At 42.3% G+C, this 25,357-nt stretch overlaps 1 pseudogene; it reads right to left on the bottom strand.

Moving 5' to 3' along the window:
- Positions 1-3,351: 3,351 nt before the first annotated feature.
- Positions 3,352-25,357, bottom strand: part of LOC122074199 — a 36,470-nt pseudogene continuing 14,464 nt past the window's right edge.

The following is a 25,357-nucleotide window of genomic DNA, read 5'->3' as shown; positions in this document are numbered from 1 at the left end:
TGCATCAAAAGTTTGTAGATGCTAGTAGTAGAGAACAACATAGTAAGGCTTAGAGAGGTTTTCAATCAACATTTCCACCTACTCAGTTTCAGAAGGTCGATCTTCCATCTTGGCGGCCTTATTTCTAAATCTCATCAGGAAGGCAATGAATCCTTCTCTAGGCTGCTATCTCAAGGTCTCAAGTTCCTGATGCTTCACATCTACTTCAGTGTTGTAAGAGTACTACTTGGTGAAGGCTTTTACCACTGTTGTCCAATTCTAGGTCTGTGTAGACTCCATCTGTGTGAGCCATCTTAGTGTTAGTCCTGATAGTGTCAACATGAATTCCTGATCCATCTGATTATCAACATGCTACCATGTCTTGGCAATGCTGAGAAAGACCTTTAGATGAGCCTTAGGGTCCCCTGACCCATCAAATCTATCAGTTTGCCACTTGAATTTCTCGGGAATCCTTACCCCAAAAAAGAAACTCATCTCATCAGAATTCAGTATTGGACTTTCTAAACCCTTTCCTTCTCGGATCATATTCTCCAACTTTTCTAACTGCTCTATGGTTTTTATTTCTCTCTTCCTCTCTGGAGGTTCCATTCGTACATGTGCCACGAACTCTTCTTCCTCATCATCGATCACCACCCTGGGTGGAGGAACTCAGGAATAAGCTCCTCGTTGACCATTCGGACAGGTGGGTGAAACTCCTCATTGATCGGTTGGCTTAACTGGTTTTGGTTCTCCTGAGTCAACTCGGAAGGAAGTCCCATAATGGCCCGTAGGCCCGTTCTATTCCAATTCTCCTATATCCAAAGTCAATTTAGCCCTAAGATTGATCCTAGGAGGATTACGTAACAGATGTAGTACTTAATCTAATCTAGTCTTGACTTCAGCCATTTTCATTTGTAATATCTCTACCAGATGGACCCATGCTTGTTTGGGTGATTCATTGTCAGGCGGATCCATGTGAACCGGACTGTAATCACTTAGAAGGAGATAGTCTCAAAGAGACGATGGAGGTGACACCAGACTTAAGCAAGTCAACCGATTACCCTGACGTGTCTAGACCGACCACGGAGAATACTTGAGGTGTGTAATTGTACCTGAACCAAAAGTGGTTTATTTTAGGATTCATGCATTCCCACCCCTTTATTCATTCATTCACTCATTTATCAACCAATAATTAATCCAAGTTAGTCCAATTATTGATAGGGAGTGGACAGAGGCTGATGCCCCTAGTCCACTCAATGTCATAGGTGAGAGATACACACAAATGGCTTGAATAGAATATTCCTATAAGGCATTCTCTGTCAGTAAAGTCATAATTTCCTTAATCTTACCCCACTAGGAGACTTCCTCCTAGTTTCCTCGGGTCTTTAGATAATTTGGCATTTTGTGGGACTTTGACCGGAACCACCCCAGAGTCACGTATACCAAATCATCCACATATTATTTCTAAGTAGGAAGGACACCTTTCATCCAAAACCCACTCAGGAGAGCATTTCTTTATGACTAGAATGCATTATAGGAAGATTCCTTTTCAAGACCTCAACACAAGTTCTACAGATCAACTTGTGGTGTTCCTAGCATTCTCCATCTATTTCCTACATGATGCAAGTATGTAGTGGATGCAAATAGGACCAACTAGGCTTCCTTGATAGGATCTATATACACAAGGTACGTGATCCTTTTGACATACCCGAGGGTACGAGATCAAAGGGGTGACGTCCTTGCTCATGACTGGTGACTACACAGGAGGTTAAGCAACTGGCTATGGGGGTGATGGATCATGAAAGCGTGAGTGATTACGTGCATAAGGGTAATGTGGGAATACCATTATTCGATCTCAGAATGTCATAAAGTGCACGGACCTCCTCGAGGGTGCTGGCACAATTATGAACATCCTCACCGTTTAACAATACCCCACACCCTTGTACAAGATGCGACTACTATTTAATCTCAAAGTACTCTCCATGATATGCACTGACCTCCTCGAGGGTGCAGGCATGACAGTGAGTCCCTCACCAAATGATTTTACTTCGAGCACAATGCATGATGTGGTTAGTGAATACAATTACAATCATGGGGTTAGCCAAACATATTTTCAAACAGATGTGGTGGAAAATGTTCTTGCATTTAATGGTAGCGTCTAGTGTTGAAAGCTTGACAAATCCCCAGTGGAGTCACCACTGCGAGGGTAGCGGCCAAAATCTTTCGTGCTTTTTCCCCTTTGTGGTGGGAGAAAAGAGCTTTCGATTTCATCCCTCTCTCCTCTCTTTCTCTTTCTTGGAGAGAGGTGTGTTGTGTGTGCCTCTACAGGCCCCGCACTATTGTACCACTACTCGGAGATATATAGGGGCCTATTTCACATGAGTGTGGGGGTCGTCATTGAGATGGGTATTTGATGATGGTCCAATATAGGGGATTGGGATCATACAAAAGGGTTTTGGAGTTGCCACCTAGGGTTATGGGCCTAGGACCCAGGGGTGGGCCCAATTCCTAAGAAAAGGGCCCAGAATTTGGTATGGTTTAGAGAAAAGGGTACATGTCAGGTTATAGAGTTGGGAATGTGTAAGGCACCCAATCTACCTGGTTCAACCGGTCTTCCTACTAGATGTTTGAGAACGAACATTTTCCATAATTATTCCTATACCGTATGCATGGCTAAGTTAACATATGTATATTGATTGAATTTGATTACTTATGTACACTAAAATAAGGTCAATAAAGAGTCTACATTATGCTAACTCGGGTGAGAGATTATACCTGAGCTCAACCCATGTTTCGGGTCAAGAGGAGTGGACCCCCAATTAGTGAGGGCACAAGCTTTCTTGTGGATTCTCCAGGCTCAGGGGAAGATGGTCTTAACCTCCAACTTCCTTTCTCGAGTGATGCTAACTATGGTAATATTTAGGCAGAGTTCCAACTAGGAAAGGTTACTTTCGAATTTGAGTTTCGGCAAAGCTTTGGCTAGGGAAGGCTACTTCCGGGCTTAGGCTGAGGTGGCACTCTGACAGAGCTTCCACTAGGGAGGGGGTACTTTCGGATTTGGATTTCAACAGAGCTTTAGCTAGGGAAGGCTAGTTCCGAGCTTAGACTGAGGTGACACTCCAGCAGAGCTTCTGTTAGGGATAGGCTATAGGAGGGCTTAGGCTGAGGTGCACTCCGACAGAGCTTCCACTGGGGATAGGCTATAAGAGGGCCTAGGAGGCTTGGGAATGCTTGGGAAGAACTTCAAAGCGGAGGGAGAGAAAGACAGGGTGTCTCCAACAAGGGTGCTCACCAAGTGGCTCAAGTATGTCATTTCAAGGAGAGGGGGTATTTAGAGGTTTCTTGGACCAATGGGGTGAAAAAGATGGCTTTTCAGCCAATAAGGTGTAGTGGTGTAGGGTACGCTAGTAAGGTGGCATGGGGTACGCAAGCAGGTGAAGAGGGAAAGCCGTTATGTTTGCGATGACTGGCTTTGTGTCCTCCAAGCGCCTGGTATGAAGGGAAAGCCTTGTTACAGACGATACACTTGTAATTCAGCTTCAGAGTTGGGGGTTCCTGAAGCTGAGGCAGTGGCGATGTGTTGCGGAGGTGAGACTCGTCGGCGGTGATGGAGGCAGAGTCGGTTCCAGTGTTACCACCACGAGCGAGCATGACATAAAATGAGTGTGGCTGACATTAAGAAGTCAAGTGGAAATACTAGGAAAATAGGTAAATAATTAAATGGAATTAGGGGTCATTAAAAGTGGCTAGAATAGTATCAAGACACACTAGAGACCGTATCATTACATGAATTGACCATCCCTTCATTACTTGACCATATTCTCAATATTAGACCATCACCACTAAAACCTCTCTATCATAAATGTATCCTTGATCCTCCCATAATTGGAAAGCAAAAATCCCTTCCATACCAAGGGTTACTGCCACAAATGAAAGCCCGAGTAGCAGCTCACAGCCAAGGGAGAAGAAAGCTGGATCTAGATTCATTGCTGGGCCACTCTATTCTCTAGAGTGAATGCAATCGAGAGGAGGATAAGATATCAATTGGATGATTATTTCGCCCCTGTATCTTCCAAAAGGGATAAAGATCTATGAGAGTTGTTTCATGGATCCAAAAGAGAGTAATTGGGTTCTCATGCCTAAATCTAACTAGGGTTCTCGGTGCTGGGAGAACCGGATCAGAAAATCCACCAAAATCCGATCACCAGAGCGGGGTCGTCGGCCTAACTGGCAGGGTAGCGTGTGCGCAGTGTGGGGGAGGGAGCAAGGCCGGGCCACAGGGCAAGGGGCACAAGGCCGCTAGGTAGGAGGCGCGGGGTTGCAGGGCAGGGGGCATGGGTGTGCAGATGTGTGCACCAGTGTGTGCACCAGCGTGCATAGGTGTGCATGGGTGTGTGTAGGTGTGTGCACGGGTGTGTGCATGGGTGTGCATAAGTTCTATCTTCTGACGATGATTGCGGAGATCCGTCAATCTGATTTTGACATACCATATATCGTTAGAATCGTGATTCCGAGCACTTTCCATCTGTATGGTCACTTTGGATTGGTTTCCTTCGTATATGTGTGGTCATAATTGAACCTTTCTTTTCTCTGACATTAGGACTTCTAGGGTTTCAAAGATTTCTAGGTGTGAAGGGAGTGTTTTGGGGTTGGGTTACCTCAATCAGTTGTCATCTCTGTTGATCGGAAGTGAAATGCCATGTCCACGATCCTTGAGTCATCATAGCCGGGGGAGGGTGACAAAATTGGGTGTCTATACATATGTAATTAATTTTGTTAGTGTATATATGTATCATGATTTAGCCATGCATGCAGTATAGAAATAATTATGAAAAATGTTCGTTCTTAAGCATGTAGTAGGAAGACCGATTGAACCAGGTAGATTAGGTGCCTAACATCTACCCAATTCTACAACCTGACATGTACCCTATTCTTTGGACTAGACCAACTTTTGGGCCATTTTCTTAATAATTGGACCCACCCCTGGGTCCTATGCCCATAATCCTAGGTGGCAACTCCAAACCCCTTTTGTATGGTCTGAATCCCTCATATTGGACCATCAAATACCCGTCTCAGTGACGACCCCCCCCCCACACTTTTGCGAAATAGGCCCCCACATATCTCCGAGTGGCAATATGGCGGTGTAGGGTTCACAGAAGCACACACCATGTGAACGAAAGAAAAAAAGTGAAAGAGGAATAAGGGCCGAATCAATTCCCCAGAAAGAGAAATTCTGGCTGCTACCCTCACACCTCATCATATAATTTCCTTTGTCATCACTCTTATCCACAAGTTACAATTTCAAATTTTCACTTGTCATCATTAATGGAATTACACATCATTGGTGAAACTAATTAATCCCCTCATCACACATCCAATATATCCATTAGATGTATTGATCTCCAACAATTATTCTTAGTTCTTTGAAATCCACAAATTAGTATTCCATTATGTTCCTTATCTCTCTTCAAAATCTGGTTGCATCTTTACATATCCGTATATTGTATCTTTGACCTTAGCACCAATATGTATATATTAGATAATCTGGATTCAAATTTTCATAAGAATTTTCAGACTTCTATAGTACTGTATTAATCCCCACTTAATATTCAATTAATATCCTTGTATACTTAGCTCACCAAATCAAAATCCTGAGTATTACCCTTAAAATTGCAAGTATCACTCCATATAACCTCATATATGTTGCAAATCAATCATGAAGTCCAACATTTTATGGTTCTTAATGTCTGATCATATTTTATCTTATTCACTATTTTTTCATCATGAGCTTCAATTCTTCGTTCTTGGTACCATAAGCTTGTTTACAGAATCTTACCCTTTTTCTACATTAGTTCACATATATAGGATACTATCCTCACCATGAATGCATATACTTCCATTATCAGAAGGAAATTTCAATGTGTCAAGTCATGGTTTAGTCTTCCTTCTAATTCCATCATTAATGTCCTTTTAGATTCAATGAACTAATATTAACTATTATTGTTCTTTCACAATTTCTCATTGTCATCTAAATACTAGCAATCCATTCCTATCTTTCTAGGTAATCTTTTACTTACTTCTACCATGTCTCCATCTCCATGTTCAAAATTTTCAATTTTACACCTCAAGGATAAATTGCATCTTGTGTTCTGTTCATCACTTCTTCCTTCCTCTTGGTCCCGTTTATTTCATTCACTGCATGTACTTATAAAGGTCCATTCTGAGGTGCCATTGCCAATTTTAGGTCATATACCATCTATCCTAGAAATTTTCATACTTATCAGGCAACTTTGGCCAAACTGATGGGATCCAACCAGCGGGCAAGTGCCCACGATTGGCCAGTCGGTTCGCCTAAATCTATACTTATTTAACAGTACCCGAGAGCGCTATAAAACACTATCAAGTCACTATTTCTCCCTCCAACATCATCAGTCTACCGCCACACTTGGGTCTAAGCTTCTACCAACCATTTCTAGCAAGTTTCTTACTCAATCTCACTCCAAGTATGTTTATTTCTCAGTATTTATCTACCCTATGTCAAATTTTCAGTTTTAGGGAGATTTTCTAACCTAGGTTACATTCTTTGTATTACTTGCTATTGTATATACTTCTTGCTCCATGAATTATTACATTTACTTATTTGACTATATTTATTATGTAGAACTCATGGCTTCGGAAAGGATTACCTGTAGCAAGGTTGCTACAATCCAGGTTGCTACAATCCCTATTGGGAAAACGGCTACCAAAGAGGGATTCGACACCATTTAGTTTTGAACTCCCACCGACCAAGCCAATTGGGTCCATTTCATATCCCAAGCTATATTGAAAGTAGAGGAAGATGTCTACCCTAGGTTAGTTCGAGCCTTCGACTGTAATTTGACCGGAAAACATCTTAGTAATGGAGATTACAAGATTGTTAGCCGTATAGGTGGTAAGGACATCTCCCATACTACTATTGAGTTTAGAAGCATCATTAGGGTGTCAAGTAAGGGAAACAAGACCTATTTCCCTCCTAGGACTAGTTCCCGTGGTTTATTCACTGACATAGAAAAAGACTTTCTAAAAGCGGTAGTCACTGAGGGTGGTGAAGCTAGTTGGGCCCAGATAGCCGATTGGAGACCTAGTCCTAGAGTATTGTGCAGAATTGTACAATACAACATTCTCCCCATTAGTGGCCATTTCAATGAGGTGTCCCTGATGCAGGCTTACATAACCTTTTGCCTTTACTTAGGAGAGTAAATTAGTTTACCATATTAGATGTTGAGGCATGTGGTGCATTGGGCCTATCACCCTAGTGATGGTCATTTGTTCTATGGCAAGATCCTGACCAAGTTGTTCAAACATATGAGGATTTTCCTGGAGGGTGAGGAGAAGAAAGAATCTCATGCTATTCCCTTCGATAGAGCCATCCTAAAGAAGATGTAGCTTCATGAGTACACAGGTATTGATCAAGATGAGGCACCTGCAGCAGGGATGACCTAGGAATCTTGGGCATGATGATCAGTATATGAGTGCTTATTGAGCAGCATGAGGAGGAGGAGGTGCAGCATAGAGATGAGGAGCAGCACGAGTCAAGGGAGCAGTATGAGGATCCCCTTCGAGACTTCCATATGAGTGATGCGGATGTCTGAATGGGTTCACTATGGAGGAGATAAGAGGTTCTAGGGGTATAGCTTCCATGTATCCTGAAGGAGATTCCAATGGAGGAGATTCTATAGCCTGGTCATACACCTTCTCGGAATCACTTTGAGACTACTCCTGAGACTACCCAACCTACTGGTCAGACTTGAGGTAATCTCACATATCGACTTTATACTATTGTAGGACTATTTCTTATGGTTTATCTCCTTATTTTCTTTGTATACTGATTTTTATTTGCTTTGTTGGTCTAGATGCCCCGACTTAACAGAAAATGTTAGACTTTATGGAGAGGGGCTTCACTCAAGTCACTTCTAGCATTGAGGCTCTTGAGTTCAAGAGTGGAGATGGTGGAGGCTGCTTTGGATGGGTGGGAAGAGTGCTTGAACATTTTGCCTAATTTCATACCTCCCATCTACCATTCACTAGCACAGCGACAGCGGAACTCAGCTTCGTCCAGTCACTAGCAACAGTCCTGACAATAGAGCCTAGTTCTTATCCTTGCCAAATTGCTAGACCTTTTTCTTTCTCTTTTCTTCTACTGACTTAGATCAGCTTTTAGAGTAGTTCAGATTGTATTTAAGTGTTTAAATTCTAGATGTAATTTTCCCCATTTTGTACTTGTGGGGGGTCCATCTCTTTCTTTCTTCCTTTTATGTTTCTGTTTATATTCTTATTTTGTCCTGTGATCACATATTGTAGATTATGTTTATATAATATAATAGTTCTTTTGGTTTCTATTCCATATTTGTGGTTACTATCTTTTTGGTTCACTATTTATGCATTTTATTTTGTAGATTTTATTGCATTTCCTATTTGATCACCACAACACCTATAATCCCAAGTTAAGTTAGGTTGGGTTTCTACAGAGAATCCTGCTCTGATACCACTCTCTCACACCCTGCCCCAAATATAGCTTAGGTATGCGGCATTGGATTCTCAACCCAGTCAGCCTACCTATACCCAGGATCACAGATGCAATGTAATAACCAAATCAACCACTTGAGACATCTGCCATAATCAAAGTATGCATATAAAATCCATAGGAAGCACATATGTGTGGTGACCAACTATAATGATAGTTCATAATAATTAATAATACATGTCCATAATGATTGAATCCATAGGTAACAATAGCAATAATATAAATCTTACAACCACTGTTAATATAAATATAAGAATAAATAGTAGAGGTGTCCATCCAACTACAAAGTGTCTCGCAGACACACCCTCACAATCGCACTGATCTTCCTTTCTTCTCAGCTCCGGTTCCACCATCTATAAATAAATTCAACATGAGCTATACAGCCCAGTGAGGGTTGAGCATGCAAGCACACACAACATCATGATGTAACACATGCTCACAGTAATATCTACAGATGCACAGCCATATGATTCATTTTATTTATACTTATCCATTCTAGTTACTAAGTCTCAATATGTGGGTATAAGTGCCATAAGCAACATAGGTGGTATCCCCTACCATGTACATTAGGCCTCAGAGATACAAGGTAGTTGCAAGCAAGAGTCAGTCAGTCTCGGTTAGAGCCTCGGTGCCACAGTCAACCCCTAAATAGTAACCCTTGACAGTCATGGTCTCTGTATCCCACACCATCATCGGTCTTCCATGCTATCTGACAATCATGTGTATGGTACGTCATACCATGTTGTGCCCTCTCAAGATATAGTACATCGTATCTAGGTGTAGTAGTCCTCCACGACCTACCACCAATTGGGATTAGCCAATACCTTACCCCTATTGGCAAGGGGTTATAGCACTGGGATGTGGTCCTAACCTTATGCATCTACATGCATCCATAGTAATCATAGCATCCAACATAAATCTATGGCCATCACTGTGATACCTACCTCTGAGGTCACAGTATCGAATTCCCCCCCTCGTCCACACTGTGCCTCAGACTGTCGATGTTATAACCATTACCATATAGCTATCATACTACACATCCACAAATCCTCGATCACATCAAAATCGGTAAAATCATGCAACATGTGAAATATATAGAGTCATATAAAACAAATCCATAATACAGTATTCATCACATGAGCATGAGCATGCATAACTAAAGATATTAAAACACTCCGTAAAATAAATCAAACACCCACTCACTTGATTTCCCAAATCTGGTGTTATTCCGTTGAATTTCCGATCATGCATATCCTCACCGGTACATTTTAGGTTCCTAGACGAACATTTTACAATTAAATTAATTAATTAATTAATTTTGGTCTTTAATAATCGTTATTAATTATACTTTTCCATATCCTAATTGAATCATGTACCGGAATCTCATTTCCAACTGATATGGAGCACACTGACCTCAAGTTAGTATTCCTTCTCAGCTGACCAAGCTAGTATTCCAGTCTAGTTCCCAAGGTCTAGGTAGGTCATCTATTCAACCTAAATAGTCATTGAGGCCATTCTTGGTCTACTAGAATAGACTTACAAACACATAGCCCATAATTACCTAACTGGATGTGTCTGTATTGCCTTTGGCTCATGAATGTGCTTGGATAAGGTTTCCAATCATAGGAAGGGGTAATACTTACATTTCACAATCCAATACCTTTTTATAGCATTTTCTATTTAGATTATAATTCATGATCCTATATTGCATAACCATTTCTGGGCAGGTTTGGTCACATACACACAGTTCACGGCCATTCAGTGTCAAAATAACCTTAACAGCCCTATTCTGTCAGGGCCCAACCAGCTGGCCAATTCCCCTAGCAGAATAGGCCATTTTTAGGCTATTAACCCTGCCTTCTTTGGTAGAGTTGTGCTAGGCAGTTCCAATGCCTGAATTACATCCTATCCACTTTATTTTAACTTTCTACATCTTGCAAATTAATTTTCCCCATTTGGGTCTTTGAGGTAATGTATTGGGTCAATTGGGTCTCATCCCACCCTGCCCTCCATATGGCATAGGTATGCGACACTAAAATTCCTAAAATTCTGATCCAATCAGCCTACCAATACCCAGGATCTCGGATGCGGGTAGTAACTAAATCCACCACTTGACTTACAACTAAATCAATGTATACATAAAGAATTCACAACATAAACCATAAGATACGCGTGGTGATCATCTACAATGATATATGTAATATTATAGGCCCGTACAATTGAATCCACAAGTTATAAGGAATATCTTGTAAATATTACATTCATCTAAATTATAATACATAGTGTACATCATGAATCTCCTCTGCGAGTGTCCGCATAAATATCTCCACAATCGAACGGATCTCCTAACCATCACCGTTCTAGCTCCTTTATCTCGAAATAGGTATCAATGGGGGTTGAGCAAGGGAATACTCAGTGAGGGGTGGGGGCATACAAGCACATACATAGATGTAAATAAAAGCACCATTACACACACATGCTCCCGATGCAACATTCACATGATTCATTTAATTAGCTATTTCCATTCTAGTTACTAAGTCTCTTCCTATGGGTTAAGTGCTATAAGCAATATAGGTGGCATTCCCTACCATGTACGTTGGGCCTCAGGAATACAAGCTTGTTGCAGATAGGAGCCAACCACTCTCAATCAGAGCCTCAGTCCCCTATGTGTTCGACAGCCATACGTACAGTATGTCGTACCATGTTATGCCCTCTCTGGATACAGTATAGCGTACCCGGGCGTAGTAGTCCTACACAACATACCACTGAGTGGGGTTAGCCAATACTTGACCCCTATTGGAAAGGGGTTATAGCACTGGAGTGTGAGCCTAACCGTATGCATCTATATGCATCCAAATATATACCTATGGCCATAGTTGTAAGACTGACCTCTGAGCTCACAGTATCGGATAGAACCTCGGCCACACCATGCCACAGACTATCAATATTACAACCACCTCCACATATATGTCTGTGGTCCTAGCTATAAGATTGACCTCTAAGCCCACAGTATCAAATAGAACCTCAGCCACACCATACCACAAACCATCAATATTACAACCAACACCACCAGCTATTAAACTAAGCATCCACAAAACCACGATCACATCCATATCGATAAAGCATGCATCATGCCAAATTTCATAATATTTTATCTAAAATAGCTGCACTTTACAATAGAAAATTCAATGCATGGTATAAAACACACAAACAATCAATGAAAAACCCCTCAATTGAAATTCCATGTCTGATGCTCTTCACTAATTCCAGTCTTGCATATTATGTTCACCAAGTATGTATATTGGACCCCTAGTTAACAATTTATATGTGAATCAACTTAGTAACATAATCAGTCATAAATTATCCTTCCTAGGTTATATTTACATTTCTATATTCAAATCTATTTGTAACCTAATTCCTTCTCTCATCCAATTAAAAGGGAAATTATCTAACAACCCCTATAGTTATTGAACTTATCCTTGGGTTACTGGGTTGGAATTATAGATCCTTAATCCTTATTCAACCTCCTTGGATATGTCAATGTAGCTTTTAACCCAAGAATTACTTTTATTATTATGATAGGGGTAAAAAGGTCATTTCCTTCTTATACATTTTCATCCCCTTTTTTATCCTTTTCTTCTCCTGCACAGGTTCATAATTCATGGCCATATTATTTTCATAGCATCTTTAGTAGTTCGGAACACTTCCAGATAGATATGACACAAAATCCTATTCTGTCAGGCCCAACCGGCTGGCCTGTTAGCCAGAGGCTCTTTGGCCGGTTGCCTAGCAGAATGGGTTTTCACTGCCTTACAGCCCTGCCCCTGATGACAGGATTGATCCCAGTAAATTCCATTCTTAAAAACACATTTATCTTGCCTTATCTCCCCTTATTACACCAAACCAAACCATTTCCTTACCCAGACTAGGTCCCCATGCTTTGTATTAATTGTTCTAAGCCTTACTTTAATCGGATTTGCTTCCCTAAAAGGAACCACCTATATATCTCCTATACCAGGAAAAATTAGCACCAAGTGTGGGCAATCTTCACCACCAATTTCACCCTATTTCAGTCCATTATGAAAAGTAGTAAATCTTTGGGTTCCCAGGTGTAGACACCCAATTTTGTCACCCTCCTCTGGCTATGATGAAATATGGATCTTGGACTCAACTTTCGACTTCCGACCAACAGAGATGCTAATGGAAACATTCCCCACCCATTTTTGTCCAACCCTCCTCTTTACCCATTGGACGAAACCTATCCCCCACCTTAAGCAAAACCTCACCCTTTCGTCCGTTGGATAAAGAGGCTCCCCCTCTCCTATTGGCCAGAAAAAACTGTAAATACACCCCTCATTTAGATTGGAGAGACCAGAATCCCACCTCACTCTTTTGTAGTGAAATTTTCCTCCCCTCCCCTCTTGATTTTCTTCTGATCTTCGGAGCAATCTTTGTCAAGATCCAAAATCTCATTCATATCTTCGAAGTGTTCTTCGGGATCTTGAAGATCTTCAATCCAAGTTCTTAATTAGATCCAATTTTTTGTCAAAAACAATATGTTCTTGAGTGTTCTTGAGTGTTCTTGAGCATTTTTGAGATAGAAATCCCCCCCTTTGAGGTTCTTCAGGTCTACAAAGAGATCTTTGTCAAGATTTAAATTTATATTTGGATCTTCAAAGTGTTCTTTGAGGCTTTGGAGTTCTTCAGTCCATTTTTAGGTCAGCCCGTTTCTTTTCATAAATACCCATTCCTAGCGGAAGCCCTTTTCGAATGCCCCTGGAATCTTTTTAGAACTAGCCATTCCCAGTAGAAGTTCTGCAAAAGTACCACTGCAACCTAGCCCTCCCTTAGCCTATCCCCAATGGAAGCTCTACTGGAGTGCCACCTCAGCCTAACCCTCCCTAGCTTATCCCTAGCTGAAGCTCTGCCAAAGTGCCATCTCATCCCAAGCCCGAAAATAGCCTTCCCTAGTCAAATCTCTTTCTGAATCCAAACCCGAAAATAGCCTTCCCTAGCCAAAGCTTTGTCCGAATCCAAAACCTAAAATAGTCTTCCCAAGCTGAAGCTCTGTCCAAACCCAAATCCAAAAATGACCATTCCTAGCTGGAACTCTGTCCGAATACTATCACAATCAGCATCTCTCAAGAAAGAAAGTTGGAGGTCAAGACCATCTTCCCATGAGCCAGGAGAACACAAAAGGTAGTCCGAACAGGTACTAGTCAGGGGCCCACCCTCTTGACCCAAAATAGGGGTTAAGTTCAGGTACAGTTTCTCAAACCAATTATAATCATGTAGACTTTATATAAACCTAGTTTTAGTGTATGTAGTAATTTAAATTCAATTAATGTATATATGTGTAATAACTTAGCCATGCATGTGGAATAGTAATAAATTGTGGAAAATGTTTGTTCTTAAGCTTCTAGTAGGAAGACCGGTCAAACTGGGCAGATTGGGTGCCTAACACCTTCTCGATTCTGTAACCTGGCACTTACTCTAAATCTCTAAACTAGACCAACTTTCGGGGCCCTTTCTCCAGAATTGGGCCCATCCCCGGGTCCTGGGCCCATAATCCTAGGTGGTGACTCCAAACCCTTTTGTATGATCCTGATCCCCATATTGGACCATCATCAAATCATCGTCTCGAATGACGAACTTTATACTCTTGCGAAATAGGCCTCCACGTATCTCCAAGCGGCGATACTGTGGTGTGGGACCCACAAGTAAAGCACACACGACACACCCCTCCCTCATATGAAAGAGAGAAGGAGAGGAGAGAGGATGGAATCAACGTCGAGCCCCTTTTCACAAAGAGGGTGGAGTCCATCTCCAGCCTCTACCCTCACACCCGAGCAATCTTGTACCCATTTGGGTTCTTAATTAGGCTCCACAGTTGGGGCTCTCTGTTGTGAGAACTTGTATCAGGTCTTCACAAGCAATTTCCTCCTTTAATTCCACTTTTGTACTTTCCTTACCCCCAACCATCCAATATATAGTTAGATTTCAAGGTTTGGGTTAAGACTTACCTTCCCTACAAGTTCCAGGTGTAGGAGGATCTATTCATGAGCCGTAAAATTTCAATTCCAGCTCTCAGATTCAGCAACAGCATAGCAACACCATGGGGTAAGCAGCAGCAACATGAAACACCACCAGCTACACCCGCATGCACAATAGCAGCAATCGTAGGCAAGGCCAGTGAGGTGCTGCTACACTTTCTCTCTCTCCTTTTTTCTTCTTTCCTTCTTTTCCTTCTTCCTTTCCTTCATTTCCTTCTTTCTCTTCTCTATTTCTTCCTTTGTACTCATGACATCAGGGAGAAGAGAAGATAACCGACCTCCCCCACCCCCCACATTTACCTGCATCACTTTTCTAAAACTGCATTTTTTTCTACCCCATTTAAAACTAAATAACTTGTGATAGAAAATGGTGTTTAATATGAAACCACCTGCATTAAAACCCTCTAACATGCTTCTAATCATGGCACAAAGTGGGTAGAAAAATCCTATCAAATGGTGGGGCCCATAAAAGAAAATCACCAAATCTAGGCATTATGTTACTGAACCGGCTGGTTGGTTGGCCAGAGGCTCTCTAGCCGGTTAGCCCCTTTTTGGCCCTCTGTTGTCCAATCTTCTGGTTAAGGTACCCCACCTTATATGGGACCCCTCTCCACTCATGTAAGCATCATTAATCCTATCCATACCCTACAATAACATAGCCTTCCCCTTCCTAGTCACCTGATTGTAAGTCCTTTTTCACCACGTCCCTTCTCCATAAATTTTCTATTTCTAAGGCTAGGATTCTAAAATTAGGGTGTTATACTGTGTGGGGGTTAATTTGACACCCAATTGCAATTAATTCAGTCTAATTAGGAAAAGCCCTATGGTTTAGGGTTTCGGGACCAACCCTGTTGTCCATTGGGTTCTAGTTGGGTTCCATAAATTAGGGTTTCTACGGTGGTAGACTGTATTGGATTCCCACAGGCGACTCCCCACTTCCAATTTTAATTTTTAAATCATCCCTACCCTTGACCGATTACTACCCTAGCTAAATCCACTAGGTTGGGTTAGGGTTTGTTACCTTCCTTGTGTTCCTGAGGTGTACAGGTAGGTTCACCAGTAGCCGGATGCATTTCTCTATTGTGACAGCACCTTAGTAGCACTTGGAAGGTGAATGGCAGTAGCAATAGCAGCAACACTAGTAGCTTTGGGGAAGGGCCATAGCCTCCTAGCAGCAATAGGGCAGCAGCCTATGTGATACCCTACTTTCTAAACCCGGTCTAATTACCTAGTTGGTTCGGTGTGGTCTTGACCTGAACCCGAGTGAGCTGAGGCAAGTACCTTATGGAACATGATGGCAAGGGTGACTCTAAACTCAGGTTGGCCAGACGAGTTAGAGTTGATGCCTAATGAAGTTCGGGTGCCCAAGCCGTGCACTTGCATGTATCATTGGGCCATATACTAAAGGTACGTAGCCATATTTCGTGTCGAGTACATATTTTAGTCAATTACCAAGAGTGAAATACATGTCGGGGCTGAGCCCCTCCAAAATCCTAGATTAATCAGCTAAGTTTTGGCCGACTAGTGGGTGGTTATAGGTGGGTCAGACCCACTAGTGTGACCTACCACTCTGATCATTAGATATTTTGACCCAAGTATAAATAGCATTTATTACATTTCTTCACCCTCATTTATTGTTTTACAAGGTGGGTGAGAAAAGTAAAGAAGAGAGAGAAACAAAGGAGAGAGAAGGGAAGAAGATGATCATTGTGCATCGCTGGGGTCAGATCTTTTGAATTCGACATCGGATTAGTAACCCTCATTTTGAGATCTACGATTTGAGGTGACTAAAGATGGTATTTCTTAAACCCTTATGAAACCCTAAGTGAAATCCTATGATTTGGGTAGAAATCCTTTAGATCTTGTTAATCCCTATTGAGAATGTGAATCTAAGTGTTTAATAAAGGACCAACATGTTGTTTATGAAGGTTTTAGAGGAAGAAATTGTAAGATTTGAGAAGCATTTGTTGATCTCTTGAGCTGGAAAGAAGATTTAAGGTTTTTGAAGTATTCTTGAGCAAAGTGGTAAAACCCAAGCTTAAAACTTTGAATCGATCCTAGATCTATGTTGGAATCATGATATGGAACCTTAGATTTGTGGAAAATGTGGTTAAATCGACCTATGATGGTTTCCCTAATGTGGGATGAAGAATAGGAGTGAATAGAAAAATCTTGGTTCTGAGTGGTGGGTGCCTAAAAATGGTCAGACCCACCAATCCAGAGCCTGCCTGTCCTAGATGTGTTGCTGGCTCGACCAACAAGCAAGACCGATGAGCACCGGGTCAGGCACTCCTGGTCTATCGGTCCAGGCAAAGCCCCTCGGTCGAGCGGTGAGCGAGGATCGATGGGCACCTGGCCTACTGCTCCTGGCTCGTTGGTCCTTACAAGGCCCCTGTGTCGAGTGGCGAGCAAGGACCAGTAGGTACGTCACCCATCGGTTGACTTACCAATCCGACCCTTCGGGTTCCGATTGGGCCCAAATTTATCAAGCAACCTTCGATGATGAATCCAAACTTGTTGGGATCATTGTACTCCATTGGTTGTGAACCTAAGATGGAGCTATATTAAACTTGAACTCTTTTATAATAGGTTGTACTAAGAACTCATATCATCGCACGTCGGATCTTCCTCGTACCAAGGGTGATCATTGTACACAATTAAGTAAGTGGGAAGAGAACATTGATTTTATTTTGGAGTGTTTTTGCACCATTCCATTATTATTGTAGATTAGCCATGTCATCATTTCATTATTGTATGTAGCCTAGTGACTCATGAATACCATTTGCATGCATTAACGTGTGCATAATGAAATTCATTTATGACTTGATATGCTGATATCTTTAATTGTTAAATGCTTATTCTTACTTTGAGTTATGAGATGGGTGACTTTAAATTATTGAATATGATGCATTTCTAGACTAGATGCCGTAGTTGGCTTGGAAACGAATACATTGGTGGCCCGAGGAATGGGACGTAATGGCACTATGCAGTTATCCTACCTCATATAGGAGCATGCGGTTAGGAATGACATATCCCTGTGCTACGACCCTTCCTAGCAGGGGTTCAGGTGTTGGATATATCACTAGGGGAAGCCCGAGGTTGTGTACCAAAGATAGAGGTTAGAAATACACCCGACCGATCACTAAGATGATTGACAACTTTGGTGATATAATAAGAGGGTCAATCGTACTACTTTTAATTTAATGCAGGGCAAGGCCCATTTTACTTTAATGTAGGGCAAGGTCCATTTTACTTTTCGGTACCCATGACCAACCTTCTCCGAAAACCCTATGGGTGTATCATGAGATGGAGTTCGTGACTCGTACCAGGGGCATACGCACACTGTGGTTGTGAGTAGCACATGACCTATGACTTAGATGTGATGTTTAGGAGGTTTAGGATAATAAAAATGGACTTGCATATATATAGTTGCATTTGTATGGCGAATGATTGCGTGGTCTTTCATTTTACTTACTAAACTAGTGAATTCATCCCACGTGTACACCACTTTTAGATGATCTTGTAATTTATCCAGCTGAAGAGCTAGAGCCGGGACCCACTATGGAGTTTCCAGCTGAGGACTGGTGGGTCCCTGAAGATCTTGGGAATGGGGCCGAGTGCCCGTGTGAGAGTTATGTTGTGGGACAGCAACACTAATACCTACATGGGATTCTTTTTTATTATTTTGTGATGTTGCCCCTTTTGTACTCTGGATTTCTAAACTGTAATTTTTGTGTATATACCATGCCTACGGGCTCACATATAAATGTATTATGTATTACAATTTGGGTATCAACAGTATTAGGGCATTTACAGCTATATACATGTAAGACTTCTGCTGAAATATAGAAATTACTTTCTTTAGTTGTGGGTATACTGTGTAGTGGTTATTGTATCAAATGATCTTGGCAGGTTTTGGGTTAACAGGTGTTAACTCGGTTACCGATCCGGTTCTATGTGAACAGGGTGTGACAACGGGGATATCAGAGCGTGATGCTCTACCCACTCACAACATACAAGTTAGATCCCATAGAATCTTATAATAGGACCTGGGGTTGGGTAAATATAAAAGCTTTAAAAAACTAAAACCGGTAATAAGATTAAAAAGACTAAAGTCTTGCATCCCATCACATACATGAGAGTAGAACTTAAAAGATTAACAAAAGACTAATTGGTCGATTTCATAAACTAGTGAATGCAAAATTTAATGAAAATTATGGCAGCATAACAGTGCTATATTGAATTTTCAAAAATTTTACAAAGAAGTCACTTGATAAAGCAATTATACAAATATAATAAACAAAAAGAGGGGTGACAAACACTATCACCACCAAACCACAATAGGATAACTAAACAAGTAAAACTTATCCAGAAAGTTATAATCATCCATATAAATACTACCAAGTTCCAAACCATAGGAATGTATCAGAATATACAACCACCAAGGTATCAGAATTATCGCCATCAGAAAAGATAGAAAAGAAGGAAGGTAGAGGATCTCTAAGGCACAGGCAAAGTAGAGGGAGGATCTACTGCTTCATCAATCATCATTGGGCACGGTGGATGTATTTCCCTGCTTGGACTGTTATTTACAATGAAAGTGTAGTCATAAAAGTCTAGTCGGTCGTTTGTCAGGATGACCTACCTTTGCACTCAACTGAAATTGGTAGTGATACCTTTGGAAACCTTGTCCAAATCCTCTGCTAGAGTCTTGAAATCAGTCTCCATTCTCCCCAACCTACGTTGTATCACCAACTACTGTACGACACTCTCCTCCATGTGCTCTGAAATCTGATCTTGCCCATCTTTCAGGGCACCAATACTATCCATCGATATCTAAAAATCAAAAGCCCCACCTGAAGGTGGTGGAGCTCTAAAGTTTGGATCAGCAGCCCTGGTCTCTATGGGCTTCTCCATAAGGATCTCATCCTCATCAATCTCCTCCTCATTAGCTTAAGGAATGTAGTCCTCGTCCTCCTCGCTAACATACTCTCCCTCCATATCCTCTGACCCTTGTTCTTTCGCCTTATGTGGTGCACCCATGTAACACTGTAGGCCCATCCCCCTTAGGTTCTCTCTATTGAACCTGTCCCCTGGAGACTTCCCTTCCTCATCCAACAAATCCACTTGGAAGTACTCGAAGACCTTGGTTAGTGATCTTCCATAGGGGAAATCAGAGTCATTGGGGTGAGCAATGTGGTACTCCATGGTCTTCATCATGATGTAGGGGAGGCAAAGTTCAGGAAGCACCCTCATCCAAGGCCAAATAAATACAGAAGGCAATGTAGGCTGTCATAAAGCTCACCTGGTTCCTATGACCCACACTGGGGAGCAGGTTAAATTGGGCCAGGCATGCAAACACTCGAGCATCGGTAGTATAAGCTATCTCAGATGATGGATGCTCCTTCCTACCACAGATGGTCCTATAGATGTGCTCCTGCATCTCTAGGCTCAAGTCTGGGCCCATAGCCTTTATCCTCGGGCACCCTCAGCTGAGATACCCAAGATTCCTACCAATAGGTCAATAGTCAGGACGATGTTGATTCCCTTCACCAGGCTGGTGAGGGAATACTCCCCATTCTCATAGGAGACTTCTAAATTGTAATAAAATTATCGGACGAGGTCCTCGTAGCATGGACTATTGGGGTGGAGCATAGTTTGCCAACCCAGGGCTGTGAATTTCTTCATCAACTAAAAAGCTACAAAATCCTCTGTCACCACTGTCTTCTCCATCATAACTGATTTCCTGGAGAAGATCAGCCATGCCACAGCCACTTCGAGGCTATGGAACAACCCCTTATCAAAGTCCATGGGATTGACAGAAGGCTCCCTTGTGGGTCGAACCCACAATGAAGAGAAACTTGGGACTGCATTTCTTCCCCTAGAGGTGGTGGTCTTCCTCCTTTTGGAAGAAGAGGCAGCCTCTTTACCCTTCTTGGAAGACATCCTGAAAACACCAGGGAGATGTGTAAGTGTAATGAGCAGAGAATATGAAGAGAATGTGATAAGCAATATTATAAAAAGGGGGGTGAAATGAACCCTAAGAAAGGTGACAAGAATGATAAAACCCCAAAGTGTAAATAGCCAATATCAAAATTTAGTGATATTAAGTGATGAATTTTGAAGCAGATAAAGGAATAAATGAGTCAATGATGCTCATCAAATAAATGGAGATGAAATAAAGTGAGGGTAAGGATATTTTCTCAAGGCCTAAATGCAATAAATAGAAAACAAAGAGCACAATGGTGGCAAATCATTTCATTAGTATTGAGGGAAAAATGGATAGAAACCCCAAAACAATAACTTAGGAAAAAGTAAGGGATTTTATATGAGTAAAGTTGAGACAATCACAAGGGAAAATCTATGTATCCTTGCAAAGGAATTATTTGAGATAATGTACTACTAATTGAGAAAGGTGGATATGGTTGTATCCATTATTTATAAGAAAAGGGGGGAAATGTATATCAAAAGAAAGGAAAACCTAGGCACACACGAATGGAAATGATTTGTCTACTAATGTGTGTGTGCATGAGAGTGAAGAATAGCATTTGAACCATCGATTTGCATTAAAGGAGAAAGATGAAAAGAAAACCCTAAAACAGATAAATTAGGGCAAAATTTTGTGATTTTCTCTCTATAAATAGGTCAATCAAGGCCAACAAGCCATGGAAAGCATAAATGGATTACCACATTGCCAAGAAACAAACAGTCCATGGAGAAAATGAAGTATATAAGGATATTTTAAGATTTCTATAATGAAAGAACACCAAAATCGTGGTTTTCAAAGAGAAAATGGAGAAGAGAACTTACTTGTGGATTTGAGATGATGAAGAAGAGATGAACGCCGATTTGTTGAGTGAGATCGCGAGTTGAAGCATTGGAACGGACCCTCAAATCACCCTAGCTTGGAGTTTGGAGAGAACAAAGAAAAGAGTGGGAAAATTTGGGTTTTAAAACCCCTTATAAGTCGCTCGATCGGGACCAACGGGCCCCAGCCTGACCTTGCCCCCCGGTTTTGCCTGCCGATTTGGGTATCAAGGCCCAGAATGGCCTGAGTCTGGAATTTTTTTTGTGCCTAGTGGACCCCAATTAGATGCCAATAGGGGTGTTTTACCGTATAGTTAAGCATCGTTTTGAGACCAAACTATATATTGGTAATTAAGTGTGGGCGTGTTGGTCATGTGGTGTGGTGCATCGATGTAACTTGTGATATAAAATGCAATTAGTTGTGAATGTATATATAAATGTTGTGGCACTCAATCAATGCTTACATTTTGGAATAATCCAGGTACAGAACACCATGGTATGCACTAGATCTAGTGGTAATGTTTGAGGTATCACTTGGGGTTCCCAACCCGTTGCTCGACCACCTAATCCCGTGGACCTTTACCCATAGGGCAATCCTCACATCCATTGCCACAAGTGGACCATGGACCAGGGGAAGTTCATGGTAACCCACTTGAGAATGAGCTTCCGGGTCCCCCACATGTTATCACTCTAGGTGATATTGCGACACTTATACAACAGTCGCAAGAGGCCTTTCAGCAGCAACAAACTTTTATGGTTGTTATGCAATAGTACTTGAACCCTACTCAGCAGGGTCAGCCACCTAGGGTGGTTACTCCACAGGGCCCTCCCGTGGGGTCAGGAGTTGGGGTGCAACTTGGAGGAACACTGCCTAGGGTTACTGTAATACCCTACTTCTTAAACCCGGTCTGATTTCACGACTGAACCGGTTAACCGTGCAGGGACCGAACCAGAGGGAGTTAGAGCGGGTTCCTTATGGGCTATGATGGCAAGGGTGACCTTAAACATCAGCTAGCCCGACAAGTCCAAGCCAGTGCCAGAAGAGACGGGCGTGCCCAAGTCGTGTACATGCACCTACCAAAAGGCCATGTACGGATAAAGTAGGTATTATAGATATATTTTAAGGTATATACGTATGCTACATCGTATGCCAGGGGTGGGGTTCGCGCCGAGGCCCGAACCCTGTCAAAATCCCAAGTTTTGGCCCTCAAGTGGGTGAACAGGTGGGTGCACCCACCCACCTGAGTGACCCATCCATGTGCACTATTCACTTATTTAGGAATTATATATATAGCATTATGATTTTCTTTTCTTTCATTTATGACACCCGTACGTTGGTGAGAAGAGTAAAGAGGAGAGAGAAAAGAAAGGGAAGAAGAAGGGAAGAGAAGGAAGAGGAAGAAGAGAAGGATTTCAGGGGCGCCGAAGCTTGATCTTCCCATTCCGGCACCGGAAGAGTGATCTTCAACTCTAGATCTACATTTAGAGGTAAGAAAAGTTGGGTTCTTTGAACATTCACCATACTCAAGCTTAAAACCCTTGATTCGAGTAGGGTTTCTTGAGATCTTGTAAATCCCCTTTGAAATGATGAATCTAAGGTTTAATAGATGATTTATGTGTTGATCTTGAAGGATTTGAAGAGGTAGTGACAAGGTGGAAGAAGCATTGTGAGTTTGAAGCGATTTGGAGGGTTTGAAGTTGTTCTTGAGCAAAGAAGGTAAGACGGTTTCCCATCCCTTGAATCTAACCTAGATCTAGGTTAGAACCATCCTATAAGACCTTGAAGGTGTGAAGAATGGGTTGGAAAAAGCCCCATTTGAACCCCCAAAGAATGGAGGAAGTTGGGAAGAAACAGTGTCTTTCCCGCCAAGACCGGTGGGTGCAACCGGTGGGCCCCTACCCGCCTGTGGGCACCCACCTGAGAGGGCAGGGGACTTCGGGCACAACCGACGGGCCCAACCGGTTGGCCACCCTACCCGCCGATCCTAGCAGGGGCCCCTAGCCCAATCGGTGGGCCAGACCGGTGGGCTCTATCGGCGGACCCCTACCCACCGGTCCAAACCGGTGGGTAGGACCGGTGGGCCAGACAGCCCACCTGTCTGACCCACCCGTGTGGCCCTGAAGGTGATCCTTATGTCCGATTGAACCCAAATCGGACGTGTGACCTTATTTTAACGTTCTAAACATGATTTTGTCATCGGATCGTGTTAATTTTGATTCTAAAATGGTGACGTACTAACCCCGCTCAATTATGTTAGGTTCACCAAATCCTACCCGATTCGCACCGGATCTCACCCGTACTGAACGGGAATCCTTGTACACTACAAGTAAGTGGGGAGAGGACGTTTGGCCTTGTTTCAAGGCATTGTTTGGCATTCATTTAATTATATCTAGTCTAGTCATGCCATCATGAATATGCTATGTAGATTAGTCATTCCTCACATTGTTATGCATATGTGCTATGTTTACTTTCTAAATGCCAATTGAATGAGATGTTTATATGTTGAATGTGGACATCATGGTGCATGATGCATTGATAGACTAGATGCCATAGTCGGATTGGAAATGAGTGCATTGGTGGCCCGTGGAATGGGACACGGAGGTACTATGCAATCGTACTATTGTCATATAAGAGCATGCGGTATTAGGATTTTCACCATCCCGTGCTACGACCCTTCCTAACAAGGGTTAAGGTGTTGGATTATCATTTGGGGGGAAGCAGTGGTCGCGGTCATCGGGTCACTGTGGCGGTTAGACATAACACCCGGCGGGTCATGTAGGACAGCCGGTAACCCCGGTGGTACATTCAAGAGGGCCAATCGTACTGCTTTTAAATTACTGAAGTCAGCACCTATATTTTTAGTCATTTACATTTATGTTGAGAGCCGGTGGACGGCATTGTCTTTACTTTTCCGAGTACTCACGGTGGGCCTTCTCCGACAGTCCTATGGGTGTATCGCGGGATGGAGTTCGCAGCTCGTACCCGGAGTATACGCGCACTGTGGCTGTAGTAGCACTAAAACCAAGGACTTAGTAATATTGCTTAGGTGGATGTGATTTAAAATGTATTGCATGGCATGTAGTGCATATGATGTGTTTTGATGTGTGGACTGCTGTGTGGTCTGTCTTACCACTTACTGAGCTAGTCAAAGTGTACACCCCTTTTTAGATGATTTTACAGGTCATACATCTGAGGAGCACGGGGTGGGTCCCACAGTCAAGTTTCCTGAAGAGGACTGGTGGACCCCTGAGGAGTTAGAGCACGGCACTGACTGCTCGTGCGAGAGTTGTGCTGCGGGACAGCAGTTCTGAGGCAGAGCTGAGCTCCACCTTTGAGGTCGTGCTAAGCTCCACTTCTGAGGCCGAGCTGAGCTCTACTATGTGATGCCGAGCTGGGCTCAACCTTTGATGCTGAGTTGAGCTCTAGCCTTGTTGCCGAGCCGAGCTGTGTACTTTGATTATTTTGATGATTTCCTTTACATACTTGATATATGAATTGTACTTTTATTGTGTAATTATCATTCCTTCGGGCCCACATGTATATAATTATTGTATCACAATTCGGGTATCAAGTACTATGGGATTATTCACAGGTAAAACTTAGTCTTTCGCTGATCTGATGAGCTTATATTAGTTGTGTGTATGCTGTGGTGGAATACAGTATCTGATGATCCTGGCAGGTTTGGGTTAACCGGTGTTAACCCGGTCACTGGCCCAATTCTGTGAGAACGGGGTGTGACAACGGTGGTATCAGAGCATGATGCTCTGCTCCACTCACAGCATACCATTAAAATGCCGTAGACTCTATAATAGGGAAATGGGGTTGGGTTAATGTAAAAGCTTTAAGGAGTTAAAAGCCAAAGAAATAAAGTATAAAAAGAGTTGCATTTAGGGATTGCATTCATGGCATACGTGAGTGTAGATAAAAGGTAATTAAATTGATGTTGTAACCTAT

This window comes from Macadamia integrifolia, chromosome 3, assembly GCF_013358625.1.
Source record: "Macadamia integrifolia cultivar HAES 741 chromosome 3, SCU_Mint_v3, whole genome shotgun sequence".
In the NCBI taxonomy this organism is placed as follows: Eukaryota; Viridiplantae; Streptophyta; class Magnoliopsida; order Proteales; family Proteaceae; genus Macadamia; species Macadamia integrifolia.
This window is presented reverse-complemented; position numbering and strand designations above follow the sequence as displayed.